The following is a 24,875-nucleotide window of genomic DNA, read 5'->3' on the forward strand; positions in this document are numbered from 1 at the left end:
TATATATTTGGCTGGGAAGGTGGCTCAGTGGTAGAGCACTTGCCTTGCATGCATGAGGCCCCTGGGTTCCATTCCTCAGCACCAAATAAGCAGGGAAAAAAAAGGCCAGAAGTGGCACTATGGCTCAAGTGGTAGAGCGCTAGCCTTGAGCTGAAGAGCTGAGGGACAGCGCCCAGGCCCAGAGTTCAGGCCCCACAACGGGACCCAAAAAGAAAAAGAAAAAATGAATATACTACTTGAGGGTGGGAATGTGAGGGAAAGCCTGCCGAGGGGCAGGGCAACACTGTCTAAAAGGAATGTGTCTAACCGGGCACCTGTGGTTCATGCCTGTAATCCTAGCTACTCAGGAGACTGAGATCTGACAATCTAGGTTCAAAGCCAGCCCAGGAAGGAGTCCATCTGACTTTTTTTTTTTTTCCATCTGCCTCTTATCTCCAATTAAACACCAGGAAACCAGAAGTGGCACTGTGGCTCAAGTGGCAGAGCACTCACCTTGAGCTGAAGAGCTCAGGGACAGTGCCTAGGGCCAGAGTTCAAGACCCACAACCGAAAAAAAAAAATTAAAACACACATATACTATAGATTACTCTTATCCCCTTTTTTTTTTTCTTGGTCTGGTTGTGGGGCCTGATCTCTGGGCCTGGGCGCTGTCCCTTAGCTCTTCAGCTCAAGGCTAGCACTCTACCACTTGAGACACAGCACCACTTCCGGCTTTTTTCTTTTTGCTTATGTGGTGCTGAGGAATCGAACCCAGGGCCTCATGCATGCAAGGCAAACACTCTACCACTGAGCCACCTTCCCAGCCCTTATCCCTTTTTTCAAAGGACAAAAGAATGGCTCAAAGAAGCCAAAGTCACATATCAAGAGAGTACTATACTAACTATTCACAACTAAATCAACGAGGAAAAAAAAAGAATATGAATGTCATATTTAAGAATATAAAGCTGGGGCTGTGAATATGGCTTATGATAAGCATGCTTACCTAACATATATAAAGCCCTGGGTTTGATTCCCCAGTACCACATAAACAAAAAAGGCTGGAAGTGGTGCTGTGGCTCAAGTGGATGAGTGCTAGCATTGAACAAGAGGTTTAGGGACAGGGCCCAGGCCTTAGAACTGGAAAAACTATATAGATATAAGCTGAAGCTCAGCGTCAGTAATTCATGCCTGTAACCCTACCTACTCAGGAGGCTGGTGTCTGAGGGCTTTAGTACAAACCCAGTAGAGGCAGGAAAGTCTGCTTTATCTCCAATTAACTACTAAAGAGAAATACCTATTAGTATGGCTTTGGATCTGGTGTCTGGTTAAGAAAATAAAACAGTGGTGGTCATTATATTGGGCCGCTTTCTATTACAACAATGCAATACTTAAGACTGGCTTTTTTTTTTGGGGGGGGGGGAGCAGTCTGGTCATGGGGCCTGAACTCTGGGTCTGGGTACCGTCCCTCAGCTCTTCAGCTCAAGGCTAGCGCTCTACCACTTGAGCCACAGCGCCACTTCCGGCTTTTTTCTTTTTGCTTATGTGGTGCTGAGGAATGGAACCCAGGGCCTCATGCATGCAAGGCAAGCGCTCTACCACTGAGCCACCTTCTCAGCCCAAGACTGGCTTTTTATTCAGGGGAAAAAAAGGTTTATGTAGTTCATTACTGCTGGTGCATTAGGTGCATTAGCTCAGCTCTAAAGTTTCATGGCACATGGTATCATATCAAATGAGCCATGTGACAGAGAAATTATACAGCAATGGTAAGAGTCAGAGCAAAGAGAACGACCCCAGCTTATTCTTTCCTGAAAGCCCTCTTGAGAGTTTAACCAGGGTTCCTATAAAGGCTACCTTAATTACTTCTGTGGCCAGTACTCTCAATGATCTCCCTCTTAAGGTTCTGCTACCTTAATGCCATTAGAAGGGACCAGGTACCAACACGATAACCTAGGAAATAACCACTTACATCATATAGCATCTTTGACTCCCAGGCTTCCAGAATCATCCCTTTTAGATGAAAGTCCTAAGTACTGGCAAGAGACAGAGTATGCTGGCCTCAATGGGTGGCTCATCCAGACCAATAATAAGACCAGTCTCTTATACAAATTTCTACCTCAGAGTATGCTGGTCTCTTAGACAGCAAAAACTAAAACGTTTACAGAGAAACAGGGCAATCCTAGTTTTAATGCCTTAGGAAAGTTGTGCAAAACAGTTATTACCAGGCATCTTATAATCAAAAGCTGAAGGCCCCAGGTAACCATGCCATCCGCAACAGTAACACAAAATATGTGACAGCAACAACAATATAATCTCTTAGGGCACAGTACCATTTTCTTTTTGCTAGATAGGCTCATGAAGGAGGAGAAAGGGTAGCAAAAAAGAAAAAGGGGAAACAAAGTTTTTTCTCATTACCCAGCCCCACTGTTTTATTTGGACATGCAACATTGTGACTTGACTTTCTCAAAACTGGTTGATAGACATTAATAGCTTTTTTAAAAAGTTCAAATGGCCGGGTGCCAGTGGCTCACGCCTGTAATCCTAGCAACTGAGGAGACTAAGATCTGAGGATCGTGGTTCAAAGCCAGCCCAGGCAGAAAAGTCCATGAGAGTCTTATCTCCAATTAACCACCAGCAAGCCGGAAGTGGGGCTGTGACTCAAGTGGCAGAGTGCTAGCCTTCAGCTGAATAGCTGAGGGACAGTGCCCAGGCCCAGAGTTCAAGCCCCACAACCAACAAAAAAATAAATAAGTAAAAAATAAATATATATAGAGTAAGAGAAAGTTATTATAAAAACTAGAAAGAGGGGCTGGGAAAGTGGCTCAGTGGTAGAGCGCTTGCCTTGCATGCCTGAGGCCCTGGGTTCGATTCCCCAGCACCACATAAGCAAAAAGAAAAAAGCCGGAAGTGGCGCTGTGGCTCAAGTGGTAGAGCGCTAGCCTTGAGCTGAAGAGCTGAGGGACAGCGCCCAGGCCCAGAGTTCAGGCCCCACTACCGGAGCCAAAAAAAAAAAATTCCTTGTTTGAATCATAATCATATTGTAGTTATGACAAAATGAACTTTAAAAAACTAATGTATAAAATGATACTTGTTTTAAATTGGTCCAATGAAGACAGGCAAAAACACTGAAATAACAAATTTGGCTGGGCAATTGCTATAATCATCAAAATGTGTACCCTACAAGTAGGAAGAATAAATTAGGCTCACTATTGTTTGCAATTTTCCATAAAAGGCATAATAAAAATTATCACATTATTTTAGTGATATTCAACTTCTCTATTATAGGTGGGAATGTACTCTAGTATGAACTCTCTGGAAAGCAACTAGTAGTATTTGTTACGACAGGTAAACAAACAATTTATAAACTCTCCTCTCTTAATCTAGTAGCTATACAAAAATGTCTTAATAGTGTAAGGCACATACAAGATTTTATTACTTTTATGAATAATAGCTTTTGACTATTCTTTTATTCACAATTTGATCCATTATGGAACAATCTATAGTAAAGGTCACAATGTCACAGAAAAGCAATACATACTATATGATGTAGAAATGTGTAGAAAGAATGCAGACAACCAAAAAAGTTGGGGGGGGGGGAATACAGAAATGACAAGTACATACAGATACCTGATCAGTAATATTCAGAAAAACACAGAGGTGCTGCTATAAAACACCACCTCTCTGGTCATAATCTGACTTACACAGAAAGGAAAACAATTAATCATAAAGAAAAAGATTAAAAGATGCAATTAAAATTCTCATCCTGCCACTTACAAACTGAATGATTTGAGAAGAGCTGATCTAAGAACCTTTTCATCTCAAAAGCAGAAATAACATCATCCCTGAAGGACCAAAGAAAGTAATGAGAGAATGGGAGATTGAGAAAATGTAGTTAAAGCAATTGGGCTGGAAAGATGGCTCAGTGGTAGAGTGCTTGTCTTGCATGCATGAGGCCCTGGGTTCAATTTCTCCAGCACCACATAAGCAGAAAAAGCCAGAAGTGGCGCTGTGGCTCAAGTGGTAGAGCGCTAGCCTTGAGCTGAAGAGCTGAGGGACAGCACCCAGGCCCAGAGTCCAGACCCCATGACTGGCCACAAAAAAAAAAAAATTAGAAAGGAAAAAAAAAAAAGCAATTGAGATAAAATTTATAAGACCCATGACTCATTCTATTAACTATTTTGTTTCAATTTCCGTAAGAAATAATTATAAAAATACAAAAACAGGGCTGGGAAGGTGGCTCAGTGGTAGAGTGCTTGCCTTGCATCCATGAGGCTGTGGGTTCAATTCCTCAGCAGAAAAAGATGGCAGTGGTACTGTGGCTCAAGCGGCAGCACTAGCCTTGAGGTGAAGAGCTAAGGTACAGTGTCCAAGCCCAGAGTTCAGGCCGATAACCAACAAAAATTATTTTTAAAAAAATACAAAAACAAAACTTATAGAACAATTCCAGAGGTTCTCTACTAGCTAGAAGGAGATATAAATGATATAGGCAGGCTTTATTCTTTAGTGTTTGAATGTTAAGAGTTAGTTCACAAAAGCAAGTCCATTTTACAAAAAAAAAAAAAAGACTGCTAGAAAGAACTGTGTCTACTCTGATACTACTTACTGGCCCAGTGCCTAAACATGAGCTGAATAGAAACTAAATATTATCTGTATAATCCCTTCCCATAATTTATACTAGATTAAAAAAACGTAATTAACTTTTCCCTGTAGCTACTGGATATCCTTTCTCATCCTGACATAAATAGTAGACTAAAAGCAATCTTTCTCATCTCTAAAGCCTAAGCTAAGAAATTTTCTTTCCCAGCATCTCAAAAGCAAAACAAAGATTTTCATATCTGGACTAAGCATATCATGTCAGTTCCTAGAATATTATCTGTACCAAACCATATATGTAATATACAAATAGCTCAGAGAAGTAACTGTCTACTACATAGGGGCTTTGTGACCACCTTGTATTCATGGCAAGATATAAGCAATAAATTCTTCACTAAATAACAAACAGGAACAAGTGAAAATAAATTGAAAAAAAATCAGTTTCACATAAGTACATACATAAGCAACCAGAATAAACTTCTCTTGTAAAACCAATCCCTAATCAACAAAGAAAAGATATTCAAGGTTTTGTTGACTACATACTATTGCTCAACAAAAACTACCATAGGCATGAACAAAATAAAATGTTTACCATGTTTTCCTGGGTCTACTATTACATCAAGAGGACAACTAACCTAAATGACATGTTGTTGTTGGTTGTAGGGCTTGAACTCTGGGCCTGGGCACTGTCCTTGAGCTCTTCAGCTCTCAATGCCAGTGCTCTACCACTTGAGCCACAGTGCCACTTCTGGTTTTCGGGTGGTTAATTGGAGGTTAGTCTCACAGACTTTACTGGCCAGGGCTGGCTTTGAACGGCAACCCTAAGATCTCAGCCTCCTACATAGCTAGGATTACAGGCGTGAGCCACCGGCGCCCAGCTCTCCTTGAGATTTTATAAGGTAAATTTTACTAACAAGGCTCCTAAGATAGTTATTTAGGAAAATAGACAAAACTGGACCTGTATTTGCTTAAATTTTCATTCTGTGCCAGCTATGGTAGCGCAGATTTGCAATTCTAACTGAAGAGACTGAAATAAACCGGGTACTGGTGGCTCATGCCCGTAATCCTACCTACTCAGAAGGCTGTTCCTAGCCAGCCCAGGCTATGAAACTCTCATCTTCAATTAACCTCAGAAAACCAAAAATGACATGGTGGCTCACAGTAATAGAACACTATTAGCCTTGAGCAAAAGAGCTCAGGGACAGCACCCAGGCTCTGAGTTCAAGCCTCACAACTGACAAAGAGAGACTTGAGATAAAAGGATCCTAATGTCAAGACTAGTCAAGCCTATATTTGAGGTCCTAGACCATTTGGTGATACATAGCCCAGACTCTCAATCAATCTATCGATGCATCAATAGATCAAAAGATAGATATAGTAAAAGCAAAAGGATAAATTTCCATTCCTTCATCTATAAATGGAGATGTATTAAAATACCCACTTCATTTGGATGTTGCAGAAAACAAGTACAGGAATCCATGTCAAAGAGCTTTTTTAGCACAACACCAGCTTCAAAGTGAATATTCCAAAAATGTTATGCAAGGGCAGGAAGTAACTGTGACATAACACAAAGTGCTCAAAAGCATCTGTTGAGGAACAGGCAACTGTAACACTCCAGAGGATACAACTAGCAGTCTCTACAAGGAGGAAAGTAGAGCTCAAAAATAAGAGCCTTGGCGAAAAATTGTGATAAGAACATTTGTCTTGCCCAGTATACACTCGGCCCTGGTTTCAATGCCTAGCATCATTTAAAAAAAAAAAAAATGAGAAAAAAAATCAAATCCCAGTAGCTAACTGTAGGCAGGTTTTGTCAGGATTTTCCCCCTAATGTATTTGAAACTATCACGTGATTAAATACACTGAAATCCCACATCTTATAGTCACGAAGTCTGTGAACCATTCCTTCCACTTTATTACCAGGAAGCTATCTAATCTGCATTTACTACAACCTTATGCTCTAACAATTAAAAATAACACTGGAGGACAATTCCCACGAACCAATCTTAGGACCTTTTGTTGTTGTAATGGCCTGTATTGGGGACTTGAACTCAGCACTAGGACACTTTCTGAAGCTTTTTCACTTAAGAGTTGAGCCACACCTCCCTTTCTTTAGGCCTGCCTTTTACTGTGTCTTTACTTCTTCCAGAACTAAGAGCATTTTATAACATCTTTCCATTTCAAACTCCTTAGACTGACATTTCAGCCTCGTCCTTTTATGGTTTCCTACATGACAGTCAATGACAGCTGAACTGATACCTTGACATGAGATAAATAAGCTTTGGTTCCTCAGGCCTTTTACTCATGTCACTTCAGGGCTTCCATTTGATAGACAAGAATTCACATATTTTCTGATAGTCATCTCCAATCTATTGGCTGTCAATGATTTCTTAAACACAGTCCATTCTTTAATTCCATTTGTAGCCATAAAATATTAAACCAATTCTATACCTTTTTTTTCCACTTGCCAAATACCTTACAGTGCACAAATTGTACTGTAAATGACCAGAGAAACACTACAGTACCTGACATAGTACCAAGAGATAGGGAACAGTCAAGAAATCTCAGGGGGCTGGGTGCCACTGGCTCACGCCTGTAATCCTAGCTACTCAGGAGGCTGAGATCTGAGGATCACGGTTCAAAGCCAGCCTGGGCAGGAGAAACCGTGAGACTCCTATCTCCAAAAACCACCAGAAAACCAGAAGTGGCGCTGTAGCTCAAGTGGTAGAGCGCTCGCCTTGAGCTGAAGAGCGCAGGGACAGCGCCCAGGCCCAGAGTTCAAGCCCCATGACCGACAAAAAAAAAAAAAAGAAAGAAATCTCAGGAGCCAACACAATATGAACAAGGAAATACTGCTTTGTCTGTTAAAAAGAAATTAAAAACCTGAATGAGGTAGTAAAGTTTGAATGCAGAGCCTTGTGCTTGCTAGGTAAGTGCTTAATCACTTGAGCCACGCCCTTACTCCCACTCCCTTAGAACCAGCATTATTTTGCCATAGAAGAGTGGGTATGGGGCTGGGAATGTGGCTTGGCAGTAGAGAGTACTTGCCTAGCACACATGAAGCCCTGGGTTCAATTCCTCAGTACCATAAACAGAAAAAGCCATAAGTACGTCTGTGGTACTTGAGCACAGAGAAGCCCAAGGACAGTGCTCAGGCCCTGAGTTCAAGCTACAGGACCAGCAAATAAAAAATAAAAAAGAGTGGGTATGATCAAAAGACCAAAACAAAAATCCCCACCTCTTTCCTATTTCAGCCTCCTATTTGACAACCCAGTAGAGTTCTGCCCCATACCATTCTAAACAGTTTTCCCTATATAGAAAAAGGTGAAAGGAGAGAAAAAGGAGAGAGGGGAGGGGGGAAAAAAGAAAAAGAGAGAGAAAAGAGACAGACAGAATCTTGAACTCAGGGACAGAGCACTGTCCCTTACCTTTTCGTTCAAGGTTACTGTTCTACCACTTGAGCCACAGTTTTACTTCTGGAGTTTTGCTGATTAACTGCAGGTAAGAGTCTCATGGATTTTCCTGCCCAGCCTGGCATCAAACTGTGATCCTAAGATCCCAGCCTCCTGAGTAGCTAGGACTACAGGTGTGAGCCTCTAGCACATGCTGGTCACTTCGTTCATATATTGCTCCAATTGTTACCTTCAGCTAAGAAATAACTGAAATGTATAATCAGAAGGCTTATATTAAAAGCCATATTCCCACTGACTCTGTAATTTAGACTGACTTCTTCTAACAATGTTTGTTTCATTTGATTACAAAATGTATTGGGTGCAGAAGTAGCGCTGTAGCTCAAGTAGGTAGAACGCTAGCCTTGAGCTGAAGAGCTGAGGGACAGCGCCCAAGCCCAGATTTCAAGCCCCACAACCGACAAAAAAAAATGTACTGGGTGCCGATTAGCCTGTAATCCTAACTCCTCAGGAGGCTGAGATCTGAGGTTCTTGGTTCTAAGTCCTTCAGGGCACAGAAGTCCTAGTGAGACTCCTATAAACAATTAACTATTCAAAAACCAGAAGTGGGGACTAGGAATGTGGCTTAGTGGTAGAGTGCTTGCCTAGGATGCACAAAGCCCTGGGGGTTCAATTCCTCACAACCACATAAACAGAAAAAGCCAGAAGTGGCACTGTGGCTCAAGTGGTAACTAACAAACAAAAAAACAGGAAGTGAAACTGTGGCCTAAAGTGTAAAGTGCAAACCTTGATCAAAAGAACTCAGGGACAGTGCCCAAGTCCTTAGTTCAAAAGTCCATAACTGCCCCCCCCCCCACACACACACACATTAAAGGAAAGAAATGACCTAAGTCCTAGAGTGGTTTTAAGGATTTAAAGAATAATCATATATGAAAGAATTGTTCAGTTAATGTTATGAACCAACTCTGCCCTAAGGTGAGAACACTAGCTGATAACCGAATATTACTAATTCAAAATGTCACCTGTGGGGTGGAGGCTTGGAGATTGAAAGAGATAGGGTCTCAAAGTTTCTACCCAAGGAAAACCGTACACTGTGACCCTCCATACTTGACCTTCCACACAGTGGGAATTAAGATAGTTAGTTTGCTTTTAGGAAAGGGTCTCACCTGACTTTTCTAGGATGGCCAAGAACTGTGGCCCTCCTGAGTGGCTGTGATTATAGACATGTGCCACCACTATTATCCTAGTTGTTTTCTTAGTGCCAACCTAGGTGGACTAAGCCAGGAATGGTGGTGCAAAAGTACAATTCCTGCATGAAAAGGATTAAACATAATTGCAACTTGGAAGTCAACCTGAGCTAGATAACAAGATTGTCTGACAAGAGAACTACCACTGAGCTACACAATAGTGATTTTCCTTTTAAAACTGTTCCCTAAATTCACTGTAGCAAACTATCATTCTCCTACTAGCCAAAACTTGTGTCTGTCCAAATCCTACTCGTAGTATAACCCTTACTTTAGAACATACAATTTCTGCTTTTTAAATATATCCCTCTCCCTTCCCATCCTATATCTATCCTTTCCCTCTCTTCCCTTATTTCTCTTCCACTCCCACCTTCTCCTTTTCTGCAATACCCCAGTCTAAAGCTACATCCCAGCACTGCCTTTGCAATCTCTACTCTCATCCTCCATGAATTCTTCATAGGGCCCAGGCACTGTCCCAGAGCTCTTTTGCTCAAGGCTAGTGCTCTACCACTTTGAGCCACAGCAATACTTCTGGTTTTTGAGTGGTTAACTGTAGATTAGTCTGCTGAGGACTTTTCTGCCCAAGCTGGCTTCAAACCCTTATCCTCAGATGTCAACCTACTGCATAGATAGGATTGTAGGCATGACCCACTAGCGCCCAGCCTCCACAAACACTTTTACAATAAATAACTGAGGGCTGGGAAGGTGGTTCAGTGGTGGAATACTTGCCTTGCATGTATGAGGCCCTGAGTTCGATTCCTCAGTACCACATAAGCAGAAAAAGCCAGAAGTGGTACTGTGGCTCAAGTGATAGAGTGCTAGCCTTGAACTGAAGAGCTGAGGGACAGCGCCCAGGCTCAAGAGTTCAGGCCCCAAAACAAAACAAAACAAAATGAGTATTTTACAAAAAAAAAAATACCTGAACTTAGAGAGCTTTCCTCCTCAACTATCTTTGCTAGAGCCTACTGTTGCCTACTGAAAGGAATAAACCAATAGTCCAACATTTTGTTGTTTTTTCACAGCTAGCTTTCACTTCTTTTGGTTAGCTGCCAACCCTCTTCAGTATATGAACCTGCCAAATCTAATTAACGTAAGTATAATTAATATAAAATTGGTAGCCTTTGGAACAAGATTTGCCTATTATTTGAATCCCATCTATCTCACAAAGGTTCAGATAAATCCAACACAGTATATATGACCTGTAAACTGAAAGGATACCTTTTACAGAGAAGATGAGAAGCAAAGCAATAATGTACTTCAGATTTCTTTACAAGGATTTTAGTAAAACCAAAAAAAGATGGCTATCATGTATGACTAAACTTCAGCAGTCAAAGCTTCCTAATTAACTCTGGTTTACCCTCCTACAAGTTACAAGTATCACCAACTGATCCTCTACATGAAACCTATACCAACATTTTACATATCCTTACCATGACAACTTCCTCCCACCTCTGCTTATCTGAACTTGAAAATCTAAATGTGGTCTTCTTGGGAAATCTTCTCTAGCCACAGGCAACTCAAGTATTGTCAATAAGGTAATATACACTATTTTACAGGTCAATTTGTTATTGATAGGTCTTTCTCACATATATAGTCAGCTATAAATATGGAGAAAAGGGAATGTGTGTAAGGAGGAAAAGAAAAAGCTCTGTACACATGTACAGTTAACAATTGGATTTCCAGGACTATGCATAAAGGAACAGGAAAGAATCTAATTTAAAAAGGGGGGGGGGCTGGGAAGGTAGCTCAGTGGTAGAGTGCTTGCATGAAGCCCTAGGTTCGATTCCTTGGCACCACATAAGCAGAAAAAGCCAGAAGTGGTTCTGAAGCTCAAGTGGTAGAGCGCTATTCTTGAGCTGAAGAGCTGAGGGACAGTGCCCAGCCCAGAGTTCAAAACCCACAACAAAAACAAAAACAACAGAAACTGTATATTTAAGTTTACTAACCGGATATTAAGTTTTCCTCTGAAGAGATTACCATCAGAATGACTCAGACAGGTATTCCAACTTTACAGTTAACTATTCTAATATACTGAATATTAGCTCAGAATTAGCTTCATTATATAAGAGAAACTCAACAAAGACAAGCTCTAAAACTATGCATACTAATTCACTATTCCCCCCAAAATTTACAAGACATCTAATAAGCTAGATTCTATGTACTTGGCACTAGGAATATAAATCCTCTCAAGTTGCTTTCAAAGTTGATAGAACACATAAGATCTGGATAAGACTTGGTAAGACAAACTACTAGACGTTTCATGGAGAAAATATAGTTATGGATATTTTTTCCTGGCCTCTACACAGTAAGTATAATTCTAATTCTACTTTACAGTAAGTATAATTCTAATTCTACTTTATTGAGAACTGAATGGTTCCTGCAAAGAAAATTATTTCTGCCACAAATAATGTGTCACAGTTCACAGAGTGTGAATTTGAATGTTAGCTTCTACCAGTTGACAAAATCCTTATTCTACCCAGAAGAAAAAAAGGCAAGAGGAAGCCAAGCACTGGTGGCTCATGCCTATAATCCTACCTACTCAGAAGGCTGACATCTCAGCACAGCCGTTGAAAGCCAGTCCCAGGTGGAACGTCAGTGACACTCATCTCTAATTAACCTCCAGGAAACCAGAAGTAGTGCTGTTGCTCAAAGTGGTAGAGTGCTAGCCTCAAGCGAAAAAACTCAGAGACAGTGTCCAGGCCCGGAGTTCAAGCCCCATGAACAACAAAAAAGTAAAATAAAAACAACTAAAAAAAAAAAAAAAAAGGAAAAAGGAGTTGGGCATCATCCTCACACATTCCAGAAGAAAACCTTTTACAAAGGTCCAGAGTCTCTTGTTTGTTTGCAACTAGACAAGCAGTTTAATTTTTTTTTCCAGGGCTGAGGACCGAACCCAGGGCCTTGCGCATGCCAGGCGGGCGCCCTTCCGCTGGGCTAAACCCCCAGCCCCACAAGCAGTTTCATGTAAGGCCAGCATCCAAACAATAGTAGGAATATCTGAAAAACTAGTGCCCAAACACAGTGAACAAGGTAAGAACAAAAAAAAAAATGAACAAGTCTGAAATAGATCCTAGAGATCTATTCTATAGTTATAGGAGATATATGTATATGAACAACCTTATTTTATAAAAATGAGGAGATATGCATACTACTATGTACCTTGATTAGATGATATAATGTAGAAATTTTCTTTAGAACATATAAACACATTAACCATTTATGTTGTAAACCTTAATAAAAAGAAAATCCATGAGCTTAAGGAATATATTCTAGCTTCGTGTTTTAGTTTATAATGTACACTAATAAAAATACAAATGTCCTTTGTCCATAGAGCACCTCATCTTGTTTCTTAATGTTGTGACCTGATGATGCTAGGACAAGCAACATACCGAATCCACAAAAAGCTTTTGCATTTATATAGAAAGAACCCCAAAATAGGAAAGCACTTTCATCATGAATACTAGAATTTCAGTACTAAGATTATTGCATACCTGTAGATTTTCCCCCACATCCAATTTTCTGGCTATTGTACCCTTCAATCGTATCAGTCCATCTTCAGTAATCTTTTCTCCGATATACTATGAATCTCAAGAGTTACTGCTTCCTCTGCCAAAAATGTCCTTTTGTCAAATAGACAAGCTACACACTCTTTTATTCAAAAATCACTTATTCGTGCTACACTAAAACCCCTTTTTGTATCTACTTAAAAAATTAATTTTTTAATAAAAATGAAAGTCAAAGTACTCTTAGCTACATAGCATAGTCTACTTTCCACTGATTTTTTTGTGAGGGGACAACAACGAACAAGACAGTAAATACAAATGTCTACATAGTTAGCTTTGGTTAAAAAAAATGCATTCAACTCAACGTGACTAAAATGTGATTCTGTAAATAACATATTTTTGTAATATAACATATTTAGGTAAACTTGGATGAGTAGGATTGAGATAGAAGGGGAGTGCTGGTAGAAGGACTAACATTGATCAAGATGCAGTACGTTCATGTTAAATTGGAACCCCTCTGTACAACTATTTAAATAGAAAATTAAAAATGTAAAATCAATTTAGTTCATAAAATTAAACCAGACTATGTGCATAACACATATCAAATCAACTTTATTCTATTAAACCAATAAAAAGAATTTTAAACTATGCACAAATCTAACAGCTGCAATAAAACAACCACCAAAGGCCATGGATATGGCCACAACAGTATGGTACTGAATAGTTCAACATATACTGAACAGTAACTGACCAATAAGTGCAACAGGAAGGAAAAACTGATAGTAAGGGACCAGAAGACACTGTAGGAAATGAAATGTACTTATTAGCTGCACATGTAAATGTAACGCCTCTGTATATCACCTCTATAATTTTTAAAAAACTGTTACACATAACTCCAAAACAGTTTTAAAAAAAAAGAAAATATAAAGTAAAACAAAATCCCTTATTTCCATGCCACTCAGCATAATTACAAGCAGATAAGGTATGAGAATTCAAAAGAGCAATAGAGGGGCTGGGAAGGTGGCTCAGTGGTAGAGCGCTTGCCTTGCATGCCTGAGGCCCTGGGTTCAATTCCTCAGCACCATATAAGCAAAAAGAAAAAACCCGGAAGTGGCGCTGTGGCTCAAGTGGTAGAGCGCTAGCCTTGAGCTGAAGAGCTGAGGGACAGCGCCCAGGCCCAGAGTTCAGGCCCCATAACCGGACTCAAAAAAAAAAAAAAAAGAGCAATAGAGCAATGTCATAAGTGTTCTTCCAGAATCTTTGGGGCACGCATCAACTACTATGAAAGCAAAACCAAGTCCAACAGCAAAAACAGTGCTTATACACACTGAAGTCCTACTTATAAGTGCAAAATTAATTAGAACCCTAACTATACAGAGAGATTAAAAGAAATGCCAGGAGCCTCAGTAGCTCACATCTATAATCCCTAGCTATTACTCTGGAGGTGGGGATCTGAGAATCTCTGTTTGAAGCCAACCCAGGCAAGACAAATCCAATGGACTTTTATTCTTATCTCCACTTACTGAGCAGAAAGCCAGAAAGGTATGGTTCAAGTGGCAGAGTAACAACAGCTTTTTGGGGGGTATTAAGCAAGAGAAAAAGAGCAACTAATCTCAAGCCCTAATATTGGTGCATGTACCCCTGTGCATGTACACACACACACACACATACACACCAATACCATACATTCAAGGCACTAATGAAAGCAGTTAAGAAAAAAGTGATTATTCCTTTTACCTAAGAAAACAAATTCATCAATCTAGCATTCCACAGCTGACTTCTCTAACCTACCTGTTCTTTTCAATTTAGTGTTCACTAGCACACTACTGAAGTTAACCGCACTGCAGGCTATTGGGGTGTGACTTCAACTAACATTTCAGAAAATTAATAAATTTTGCTCCAATTGCTTCTCAGATTTGCTAGATGAACTCTGACAAAAATGTCCTTTTCAAGCCGGGCGCTGGTGGCTCACGCCTATAATCCTAGCTATTCAGGAGGCTGAGATCTGAGGATAGCGGTTCAAAGCCAGCCCGGGCAGGAAAGTCTGTGAGACTCTATCTCCAATAAACCACTAGAAAACCAGAAGTGGCGCTGTGGCTCAAGTGGTAGAGCGTTTGCCTTGAGCTGAAGAGTACAGGGACAGAGCCCAAGCCCAGAGTTCAAGCCCCACCACTGACCCCCCAAAAAAATTTTTTCCCTTTTGTCAGACAAGCCCAAGCTCTTTTCTTTCTCTTGGAACTTTATCCACAGTCATTCAAGTTCTGGGCTCATGCTTGAATTCCTAGCTATTCAGGAGGCTGGGATCTCAGGATCGTGGTCCAAAGCCAGCGTGGGCAGAAAAGCCCTGAGACTCTTATCTACACTTACCACCAGAAAACCAGAAGTGCCTCTGAGGCTCAAGTTATAGAGGACTGGCCTTTAGCTCATGGACAGTGCCCAGGCCCACAGTTCAAGCCCCAACGACTAAAGCCAACAACAATGACAACAACAAAAAGTCAATTGTGTTAAATTGAAACCCCTTCTTATAACTACTTAAAAGCTAAGTTTTATATTTTCCTTAATTTTTTTCCTTAGCAATTAAGTTCTTCCTTTTTTTTTCCTACTAGCTTGCTCACTCCTAAATTCCTAACTTATGGTATCTGGTAAGTACACAATAAGTACCTATCAGAGGGCATTTTTACACAAGCAGTAACTTTTTCTTCTCCACAAATTACCTTTTACATCCTGTAAAGATGCAAACCCTTCACATCAACTTGTGATAATGCCCACTTTGTTTGCATGACTCCAATTTTCCTTTAAACCAACTTCATAAGAAAAGGATCATTAATAAATATGGAAAGGGAATGCTAGATTTTCACTTGAGTTCCTTGGGCCATTAATTATTACAAGTGCAAAATGGGTTAGAGAATATCATTATCTGAATGAAGTAATTTTGGTAGCATTTCTGTAAAATAAAATAAAGCCAAGCCGGACGTTGGTGGCTCATGCCTGGAGTCCTAGCTACTCAGGAGGGTGAGAGCTGAGAATCTTGGTTCAAAATCAGCCTGGGCAGGAATTTCCGTGAGACTCTTATCTCCAATTAACGATCAGAAAACCCAAGTGGAACTGTGGCTCAAGTAATAGAGAGCTAGCTTTGAGCTGAAGAGCTCAGGGACAGCGCCCAGGTCCAGAGTTCAAGCCTCATGACTGACAAACAAATTTTAAAAATGCAACTCCTGAGCTGATACCAGTGGCTTACACCTGTAACCCTACCTACACAGGAGGCTGAGATCTGGGGGTTATAGTTCGAAGCCAGCCCAGATTTCAGTTCAGACTCTGGGCCTGGGCGCTGTCCCTCAGCTCTTAAGCTTAAGGCTAGCCATTTCCGGTTTTTTCTGCTTATGTGGTTCTGAGGAATCGAACCCAGGGCCTCATGCATGCAAGGCAAGCACTCTACCACTGAGCCACCTTCCCAATCCATGAGACTCTTATCTGGAAATGGAGCTGTGGCTAAAAGTGGTAGAAAATGTGCGTTCACTCACACACTTGTGACACACATCTCAAAGTGAAGCATATGGGCCCTACTGTTGAATTGTTTAGGAAAAGGAAAGGAACAACAAACAATGATGAAAGGAGTGAGATATACTGGGATACATTATATACATGCACACAAATATCACTAAGAAACCCTCCCCCCTTGGACAGCTACAAGAACATATAGGTCCCTCAATATTAACTAAATATGAATAACAACAATTTAAAGATAATCTCAAATTAAGAGGACAAACAAAAGCCTTTTCAAGTTAAAATAAAATTTTAACTTAACAGTGTGTCTTTCAGAAACAGATCCTTGGGCTGGGAAGGTGGCTCAGCAGTAGAGGGCTTGCCTCCCATGCATGAGGCCCTGGGTTCAATTCTTCAGCACCACATAAACAGAAAAGGCCAAAGTGGCATTATGGCTCAAGTGGTAGAGCACTAGCCTTGAGCTAAAGAGCTCAGGAACAGCGCCCAGGCCTAGAGTTCAAGCACCACGACCAACCAAAAAATTAAAAAAACAAAAAATAGATCCTTACACAAAGGCACAATGCCTATGTGCCTCTAATCATCTAAAGTAATATTTACTGAAATGAACTCCTGAATATGGAAACAAGAGCTTTTTTCTTTGCTGTTGTTTCTTTGTTGTTTTTCTTTTCTGTCTTGTTTGTTCATTTTGTGTGTCTTTGTTCAGGCAAGGGTGAGCACAGAAATGGAGGAACAAAGGGGTGACCAATACAGCAGTCGTAATCACCCAAAACTAGGCTGAAAATGAACTACATAACCTGTGGGTGCACACAGGAGGGCAAAACTGGGAGAGCAGGAAGGGGTGACATCGTCCAACAGAAACCATTCTACCCGAGTTATGTAACTGTAACCCTTCTGTACATCACCTTTATAATAACAATTTTATTCTTTTTTGTTTGGTTATGTGGTGCTGAGGAATCGAACTCAGGACCTCATGCATGCAAGGCAAGTGCTCTACCACTGAGCCACCTTCCCAGCCCCATAATAACAATTTTAAAACAAGTTTTTAAAAATATACTTGCCCAGCATGTGCAAAGCTCTTGGTTTGATCCCCAGCACTGGAAAAACAAACAAACAACAAAAAAAACCAGGTCTTGTGTTCTCTGCCTTTTTGGCCTTAGTAACTAGTACTGAGGACCAGTGGCTAATGCCTGTAGTCCTACCTATTCAGGAGGCTATATTCTAAAGATTATGGTTCCAAGGCAGAACAGGCAGGAAAGATTCTATCTTGCAAATTCAATCTGTTATGTATCCTGGTCCAGTAGTGTCAGGAAGGGCCAGATAGAATTTCTCATGGCCAAAACTACTCTTCATTATCTTTTCTGAAGTCCAGTAACAGCATAGAAAGAACTAGGCCCATAGATATATTACAATTTGATTCAAATTACTTTTAAAACATGACATGAATTCATATACAACTTCCATCAACGGAGATTTACTGATGTAAGTATTAAGCACCCAAAACATCCATGACATATCTTTTAGGTTTTGAACACAACCATAAAGACAAGGAACAATATAGGATTGTTAGTGAGGAAATGTTAATTTAGGCCATATTTTGGAAAAAGTTTTCAATTAGCAATAATCACACCTTGTATAAACCTCACTGGCTATGATACTTAGGCCATACTTTGTTACAAATACAAAAAGAAAACTTTCTCACAATCCTAGTAACTACTCACAGATGCAAAAATCCAAAATTAAATCACCCATTTCCTTCAGAAGTCACCTTCCTTCTCACAGTAGTAGCTGATCTGAGATCTGTTATTATCTGTTGAAATACAATGACAACATTCTTGAGCCCAGTTTTCCAAATTGCCAATTTTCCAAACCTTCATGATACAAGTTTCATCTAACACAAACCCTTACACAGAAACGATTAGCAAACCAGCAATATCTTTATGGTTATAGGGACGAGTTTGGCATCTACCTAAATATCTTGTACTAACTTTAAAAGCAATGCACACAATCATGTTCCTAAGCACCCAGGCTATGACCACGGTTTCAAGTCATCACGGAAAAGCCTCGATTATGAAACCATCAACAGTAAACAGAGCACACATCCACTAGGCTGTGGACAGAGATAGTCCTCTCAGAAGCTGCCATTTCTTCTGTTGGTTAACGAATTTTTGTTCCTACCAAGTTAGTTGTGAAATCCGCGTGCACACCCCATACCAAATCTGTGGGGCGGTGGAGGCTGAGTCATTCCTCGGAGTAACTTTACACCGATTCTCACCGTCTGGGGTCGGGACAAAGACATCATCTCTCTGTCCCTCCCACTCGGTAGGCGTTCGTCCGGCCTTGGCCCAATCCCTCTCTCCGGTTTCGGGAGCCCGACACTCCGTAAGGGCTGAACCCTGGCAGCCGTGACAGCCGGTGAGGACGCGTCCCGGTGGGCACGGGCGTCTCCCAAGCCCGGCCGCTCCCGCAATTCTGTCAGGTGCGGATCAGAGGCGAGCTCGGGGAAGAACCGCCGGGGCCGACCGCAGAAAGGAAGCCGCAGGCAGCGCCACCCGTCCCCCCCGCCACCCCTCCCCAGCCCAGTGGGCCAAATACTCGAACCGCTTTTGTTCCCACCGGAGGCTGATGCTCAGGGAAAGCGGGCGCTGGCTAACACCTGCAGCGGGAGCAGCCACCTGCGCGCGGGCGGCCCGGGCCCCCGGGGCGCACGGACAGGTCGTGCCGGGCCGCGCGGCCGCCGAGCCCGAATGGGGGAAGGGGATGCGGGCGGCGGCTGCACTTACCCGGCAGCGCCTCCTCCTCCGCCGGCGGCAGCAGCAGAGCCGGCGACCCCCAGCACCATCTTCTGCCGCCGCCTCGTCCTCGGCGGCGGCTACCAACTGCCCATTCGGCGCCGCCAACCGACACAACCGTCGGCGTCCCGGGCGCTCGTCCGCCCGCGGCTGCCCCGAACTCCGAGCGCAAGGGAGGGGTCAAGGGAGAGAAGGACGCGGCCAGGCCCCTCGGCTCTGTCGGAGGGCCGGGAATCGGAGAGTGCGGTGAGGACGGGGATCACGGGCGGGCAGAGCCGAGGGGCCCGGGCGGCCGGGGGACCCCAACGCAGCTCCGAGGGCTTGGCAGGGCCGGGAGCACGGCCGCGGCTGGGTTTGTTATTGTCGACTCCGGCTCTCCCACCGCGAAGCACGCCGGGAAGCTGCCGGCGGGAGGGGGAAGGGCAGTGGGGAGGCTGGTGCGCAGGTCCGGAAGTCGGGGGGCCGCCGGGAAAGGGGCGGCTCCTGTTCTTGTGGCGCTGGGCCTGGCGGGTGACCGGGCTACCCTCCTCTGACCCAGCTACCTTCCGCTGGTGCTGGGGCTAGTCGCGTGCCCGGCGCGGACCTCCCAAAGGTGAGCTTGACCTTCCCAGCTACAGCTAGTCTGGCCCGCCTTAAGCTGACCCTGCCGGATGTTGACTGCTGCCCTCGGGCCGACAGCTCTCCCCTCTCAGCCCATGGCCGAAGAACTCGGGCCCACCGAGAATTGAGCCCTCCTCGCTGGTGTCTGGGGTCGACCGCCGGACAAACGGAGATCTGTGACGGGAGGAGACTGGAAGGCCGTGCCGGAGACCGCAGCCGTGCCTGCCGGGCCGCGCATGCACAGGCTGCTAGGACTGCTGGCCCTGGTGGTGGTTTTCAGGGGTGCCACGGCGGCACGGGTAGTCAGACCAGGTAAAGCAAAGCATCCCAAAGAGGAGAACTCAAGCAGCCCTGTTGCATTATTATGTGATCATCGCCATTTAAAACCCTGAATTCCCTAGCGGGTTTACAGCGTGAACACTCATAAATAGGAGAGGGGTTGGGGGGTGGGGGGGAGATCCGCATTTATGAAGCCATCAGTCTCTGGCAGTGACTGGAAGCTAAAGTTCAGAGATACGTGAGGTTTTTGTTTTGGGGTTGTTTTGTTTTTTGCAAAAGAGCAAAAGGACACCAAACTGAACCAAGTTTGCCATCGCTTCTTTGTTTCAATGAGGACTGATAAACGTTAGACTAGTAAGCAATGATTTTCAGCTTCCGTTTCGATCTTGTTTATGCCATTTTGTTTTCAAAACAGTATTAGGATACTGCATCTTGTCTGTTACTTTTGACTTGTCATGTTCAGTACTTTTAACCAGTTTTGTTACAGGAAAAAAGCACTAAGTTTAATCCGACTTAAAAGGTATGAATTGGAAAGACTGGAGAAATAAGTGGGTTAGAAAAACGCTCTCAGAATGTACACTTGTAAGAGAGGTTTGCCTAGAAACTGACTATGAAAGACCACAGTATGAAATCTTTAAAGAACATAATAATGGCAAGGTGTTGTGGCTCGATCCTGTAATCCTTGCTACTCTAGAGTTTGAGATCTGAGGATCAGGGTTCATAAGCCAGACAGCCCAGGAAAGTCCATGAGAGTGTTATCTCTAACCATTAAAAACAGCTGCAGGAAGTGGCGCTGTAGCTCAAGTAGTAGAGCACTCGCCTTGGGCTGAAGAGCTGAAGGACAGCGCCCAGGCCCAGAGTTCAAGCCCCACGACCGACCAAAAAAAAAAAAAAAAAAACCAGCTGCAGCTGGACCCCAATGTCTCACACCTGTAAATCCTAGCTTCAGGAGGCTGAGATCTAAGTATCGATGTTTGAAGCTGTGCAGTTCAGGCAGGAAGCTCCATGAAGTGTTCCAATAAATCTCCAATAAACCCCAAAAAGCTGGAAGAGATGCTGGGCATAAGTGGTAGTGCACTCACCTTGAGCAAAAGAAGCACAGGGACAGTGCTTAAAGCCGCAGGAGGGGGGCAGGGCCTGCAAGTGGAGCTTTGGCCCAAGTAGTAGAGCACCAGGCTTGAATGAAGAAGCTAGGGTACAGGGCCCAGGCCGTGATCCAAACTCCAATATTGGCACACACAATATTGCTATCTGTCTTTACAGTTTAATGCCATGCAACATTACAAATACATTCCAGTTTAGAATTAAAACACCGCATTTATGTGTGCTGTATCTACTAAATAAAATGTTTTACTGGTCTCTAACTTCTTTAAAAAAAATTCAGTCCTAGCCAGGCGCCAGTGACTTATGCCTCTAATCCTGGTTACTCAGGAGGCTAAGATCTGAGGATCGTGGTTCAAGGCCAGCCCAGGCAAGGAAAGTCAGTGAGACTCTTATCTCCAATTAACCACCAGAAAACCAGAAGTGGTGCTGTAGCTCCAGTGGTTGAGTACTCCCCTTGTGCTAAAGAGGTCAGGGATAGCGTCCAGACCCCAGAGTTCAAGCTCCACAACCAACATTAAATAAAAATAAAAATTAAGTCCTAATCTCTCTCAGAAATCATAGGCTGGGAAAAAAAAAAGGGTTGATTCCCACCTTACATTCCAATGTAAATATTTGAGGTCTGCATCAATCTGAAATTCTTTCCTTAGAGCACTAAGTGAAAATGTTAACAGTTCTGTCAGATACATGCAAATATCTGGTAGAAATAAGTTAAATTTGTACAAGTATCCATAGTAATAAATTTGTTGCAAGTTATTTTCTTTCATACCATTTGCATTGAATATCCTTGTACCCTCCATAGTAAAAACAAGTACAGCATCACCTCACCAAAATGCCTCCCGATTACAACTTCTTGTTTGTTTTTTTTGGGTCCAGTTGTGGGGCTTGAACTCTGGGCCTGGGCGCTGTCCCTCAGCTTTTCAGCTCAAGGCTAGCACTCTACCACTTGAGCCACAGCGCCACTTCCGGCTTTTTTCTTTTTGCTTATGTGGTGCTGAGGAATCGAACCCAGGGCCTCAGGCATGCAAGGCAAGTGCTCTACCACTGAGCCACCTTCCCAGCCCCTTATTACAACTTCTTAATTCAATCTCATTTTTAGCCTTCTAGCCTTTTCTCACTGAAACTAAATGGATTAATAAAGCCTTCCAAATCATTGTTAAGTGGGCAGTGCTGACACTTTCACTTTCTTTGAATTTTCAAAAGCCTTTGGGTGTATTTTTTCCCTTCTAATTGTTACTATACATACATATATATATATATATATATATATATATATATAGTCCAGACTGGTCTGGAACTCACTGTGTCCTCCAGCTAGCCTAGAACCAAGATCCTCCTGCCTCAGCTTCCTGAGTGCTGTCACTCAATTATGTGCTACCATAGCTGGCAAACCCTTGACATATTAATATTTCTGTCTTTTTTTCCATTCTCCTTTCTGTTTTGTTTTTTTTTATTGCCCTTTTAGATGTTTTCGTAGATTTCCATGACAGAAGAAGCAGAATAGTTACACAGGAAACTACTGACAGTACTTTAAATCAGTAAAGGTCTGTAAAAGTGCTTTTCCTCTCAAGTTTCAACTTTACTGTCTCTTGAGAGTTTCCCTGACAATTCCCTGTATTTCTTCCAAATCTTCATGTTACTTATTTTTCTGTTTTTTAGCATTTCATCTAACCTTCCCTCTTTGTTCTACAGTATGCATTCAGAAGACATTTGTTGTTGGTACCCTCAATTTTGGCTTGGATGAATTTCCTGCAAGTTGCATTATTTACTCTATCAAAGGCCAGTTTAGTCATGTTTCCTTCCCTTTAGTGGTTTTGTTTTTGTATACTAGATAAAATTTAAATATCAAGATAGAACAACAGCAGCAACAACAACCAAAAAAACCCTCTATGATTAGATGCCAAGCCATGTCTCACTTTTTTTTGGGGGGGGGGGTCCGGATGTGGGGCCTGAACTCTGGGCCTGGGCGCTGTCCCTTAGCTCTTCAGCTCAAGGCTAGCACTCTATCACTTGAGCCACAGCGCCACTTTGGCTTTTTTTCTTTTTGCTTATGTGGTGCTGAGGAATCGAACCCAGGGCCTCATGCATGCAAGACAAGCGTTCTACCACTGAGCCACCTTCCCAGCCCCCCATCTCTCACTTTCTGAGGTGGCACTTCCCTTTACCCCAACATTGTGTGTGTGAGAGACAGACACAGACACAGAGACATAGAGAGAGTGTGACTCCTGGCTTGATCTCAAGGCCAGGGAGCTGTCCTTTGCTGAAAGCTAGCTCTCTACCACTTGAACCATAGTCCCACCCCCAGCATTTGGGTGGTTAATTGGAGATGAGTCTCATAGATATTCCTGCCCAGGCTTGCTTCAAACCAAGATCCTCAAACTTCAGCCTCCTGAGTAGCTAGGTAGGCATGATCCTTTGGTGCCTGAGTTATTTTTGTTTTTGGGTTTGAGACAAGATCTCATGTAATCCAGACTGGTCTTAAATTGGTCTTTTCATCCTCCACCTCCTAAGAATAAGGTTATACATCTCACACAACACCTTCCACTATTATAAATGTATTTTGTGAGTTCTAACATTGGAGAATGCACCCAATTCAACTGCTCTAAAACTTTTAAAAGAAGTTTGGATGTTAGCAGTTTCCAGCTTAGAAACAGCCTGGAGGTCATAAACCCTTTGATCACTCACTGCTCCATATGCCAACTGTAAATTTATATCTAAGTCTATGAAACGAGTTTGAATAGCATGAATCATCTACAAAAATATACTTGAGATATTGGGAAATCATATCATCTTAGTTTTGCCCACTTTACCTGATGGGTCTTCATTCAGGACATATACTAGATACTTCTCAAGCAACTTAGTTTAATTAGCCTACATTATTGTTTTTGTTTTTGTTGGTCATGGGGCTTGAACTCTGGGCCTGGGCACTGTCCCTCAGCTCTTCAGCTGAAGGCTAGTGCTCTACCACTTCAGCCACAGCACCACTTCCAGTTTTCTGGTAGTTAATTGGAGATAAGTGTCTCATAGACTTTTCTGCCTGGGCTGGCTTTGAACCAGATCCTCAGATCTTAGCCTCCTGAGTAGCTAGGATTACAGGTGTGAGCCACCAGCGCCCAGCTTTGCCTAATTTTTTAAACTTAAATGTTTAAGTAGCCAGCAATCATAGCATATATAAATTTGGGCTTTCACTTCCTGTGCAAAGTCTATTGCATGGAGAACACAAGCATCTTCCTGTAAAGGCACCTGCCACCGATTCGTCATTGGAAGAATTAGGCAAGAAAGCCTCTCTCTGGAATATAGCCTCTGAGGGTGGGATTAGGCTTTACTTTTCCTGCAGAGTACGATGGGGCCATACACAATGCTTGCCACAGTCTTATTAAATAGTGTGGAAGTCTTTTTCCAGTCTGGTGTGCATGCCATATGATCAGGACAGCTTTTCCACCTCCCCTGATTTCCTACAAGCAAGTAGGAAAATATAGTGAATTTCCCCTGAAATGTCCAATCTGTATTAATGTACCTTGTCAGTGTTTTGCTGTTGATTTTCTATAACAATCAAATCAATAAATCTCATCCAAATCTTAAAAAAAAAAATGTGGGCTTTCTTAAAAAAATAAATTAGAGGGGCTGGGAAGGTGGCTCAGTGGTAGAGCGCTTGCCTTGCATGCCTGAGGCCCTGGGTTCCATTCCTCAGCACCACATAAGAAAAAAGCCGGAAGTGGCTCTGTGGCTCAAGTGGTAGAGCGCTAGCCTTGAGCTGAAGAGCTGAGGGACAGCGCCCAGGCCCAGAGTTCAAGCCCCACGACCAGACCAAAAATAAATAAATTAGAATTGTCCATTTTTTACAGGGTTATAAAATGCACTGTTTGGAACTTTGTTTTT

The 24,875-nt window shown here is 42.6% G+C and overlaps 1 protein-coding gene across 3 annotated transcripts in view; it reads right to left on the reverse strand.

Moving 5' to 3' along the window:
• The window catches only part of Rb1cc1 (RB1-inducible coiled-coil 1), an 82,407-nt gene extending 63,024 nt beyond the window's left edge, over positions 1 to 19,383 (reverse strand). For all 3 annotated transcript variants that reach the window (XM_013009347.1, XM_013009346.1, XM_013009344.1), the window contains exon 1: positions 19,008 to 19,383. The gene's annotated coding sequence lies outside the window, so the exon portion shown is untranslated. The remainder of the gene's footprint in view (positions 1 to 19,007) is intronic.
• Positions 19,384 to 24,875: the final 5,492 nt, after the last annotated feature.

The sequence above is a fragment of the Dipodomys ordii genome, unplaced genomic scaffold (assembly GCF_000151885.1).
Source record: "Dipodomys ordii isolate 6190 unplaced genomic scaffold, Dord_2.0 Scaffold9, whole genome shotgun sequence".
In the NCBI taxonomy this organism is placed as follows: domain Eukaryota; kingdom Metazoa; phylum Chordata; class Mammalia; order Rodentia; family Heteromyidae; genus Dipodomys; species Dipodomys ordii.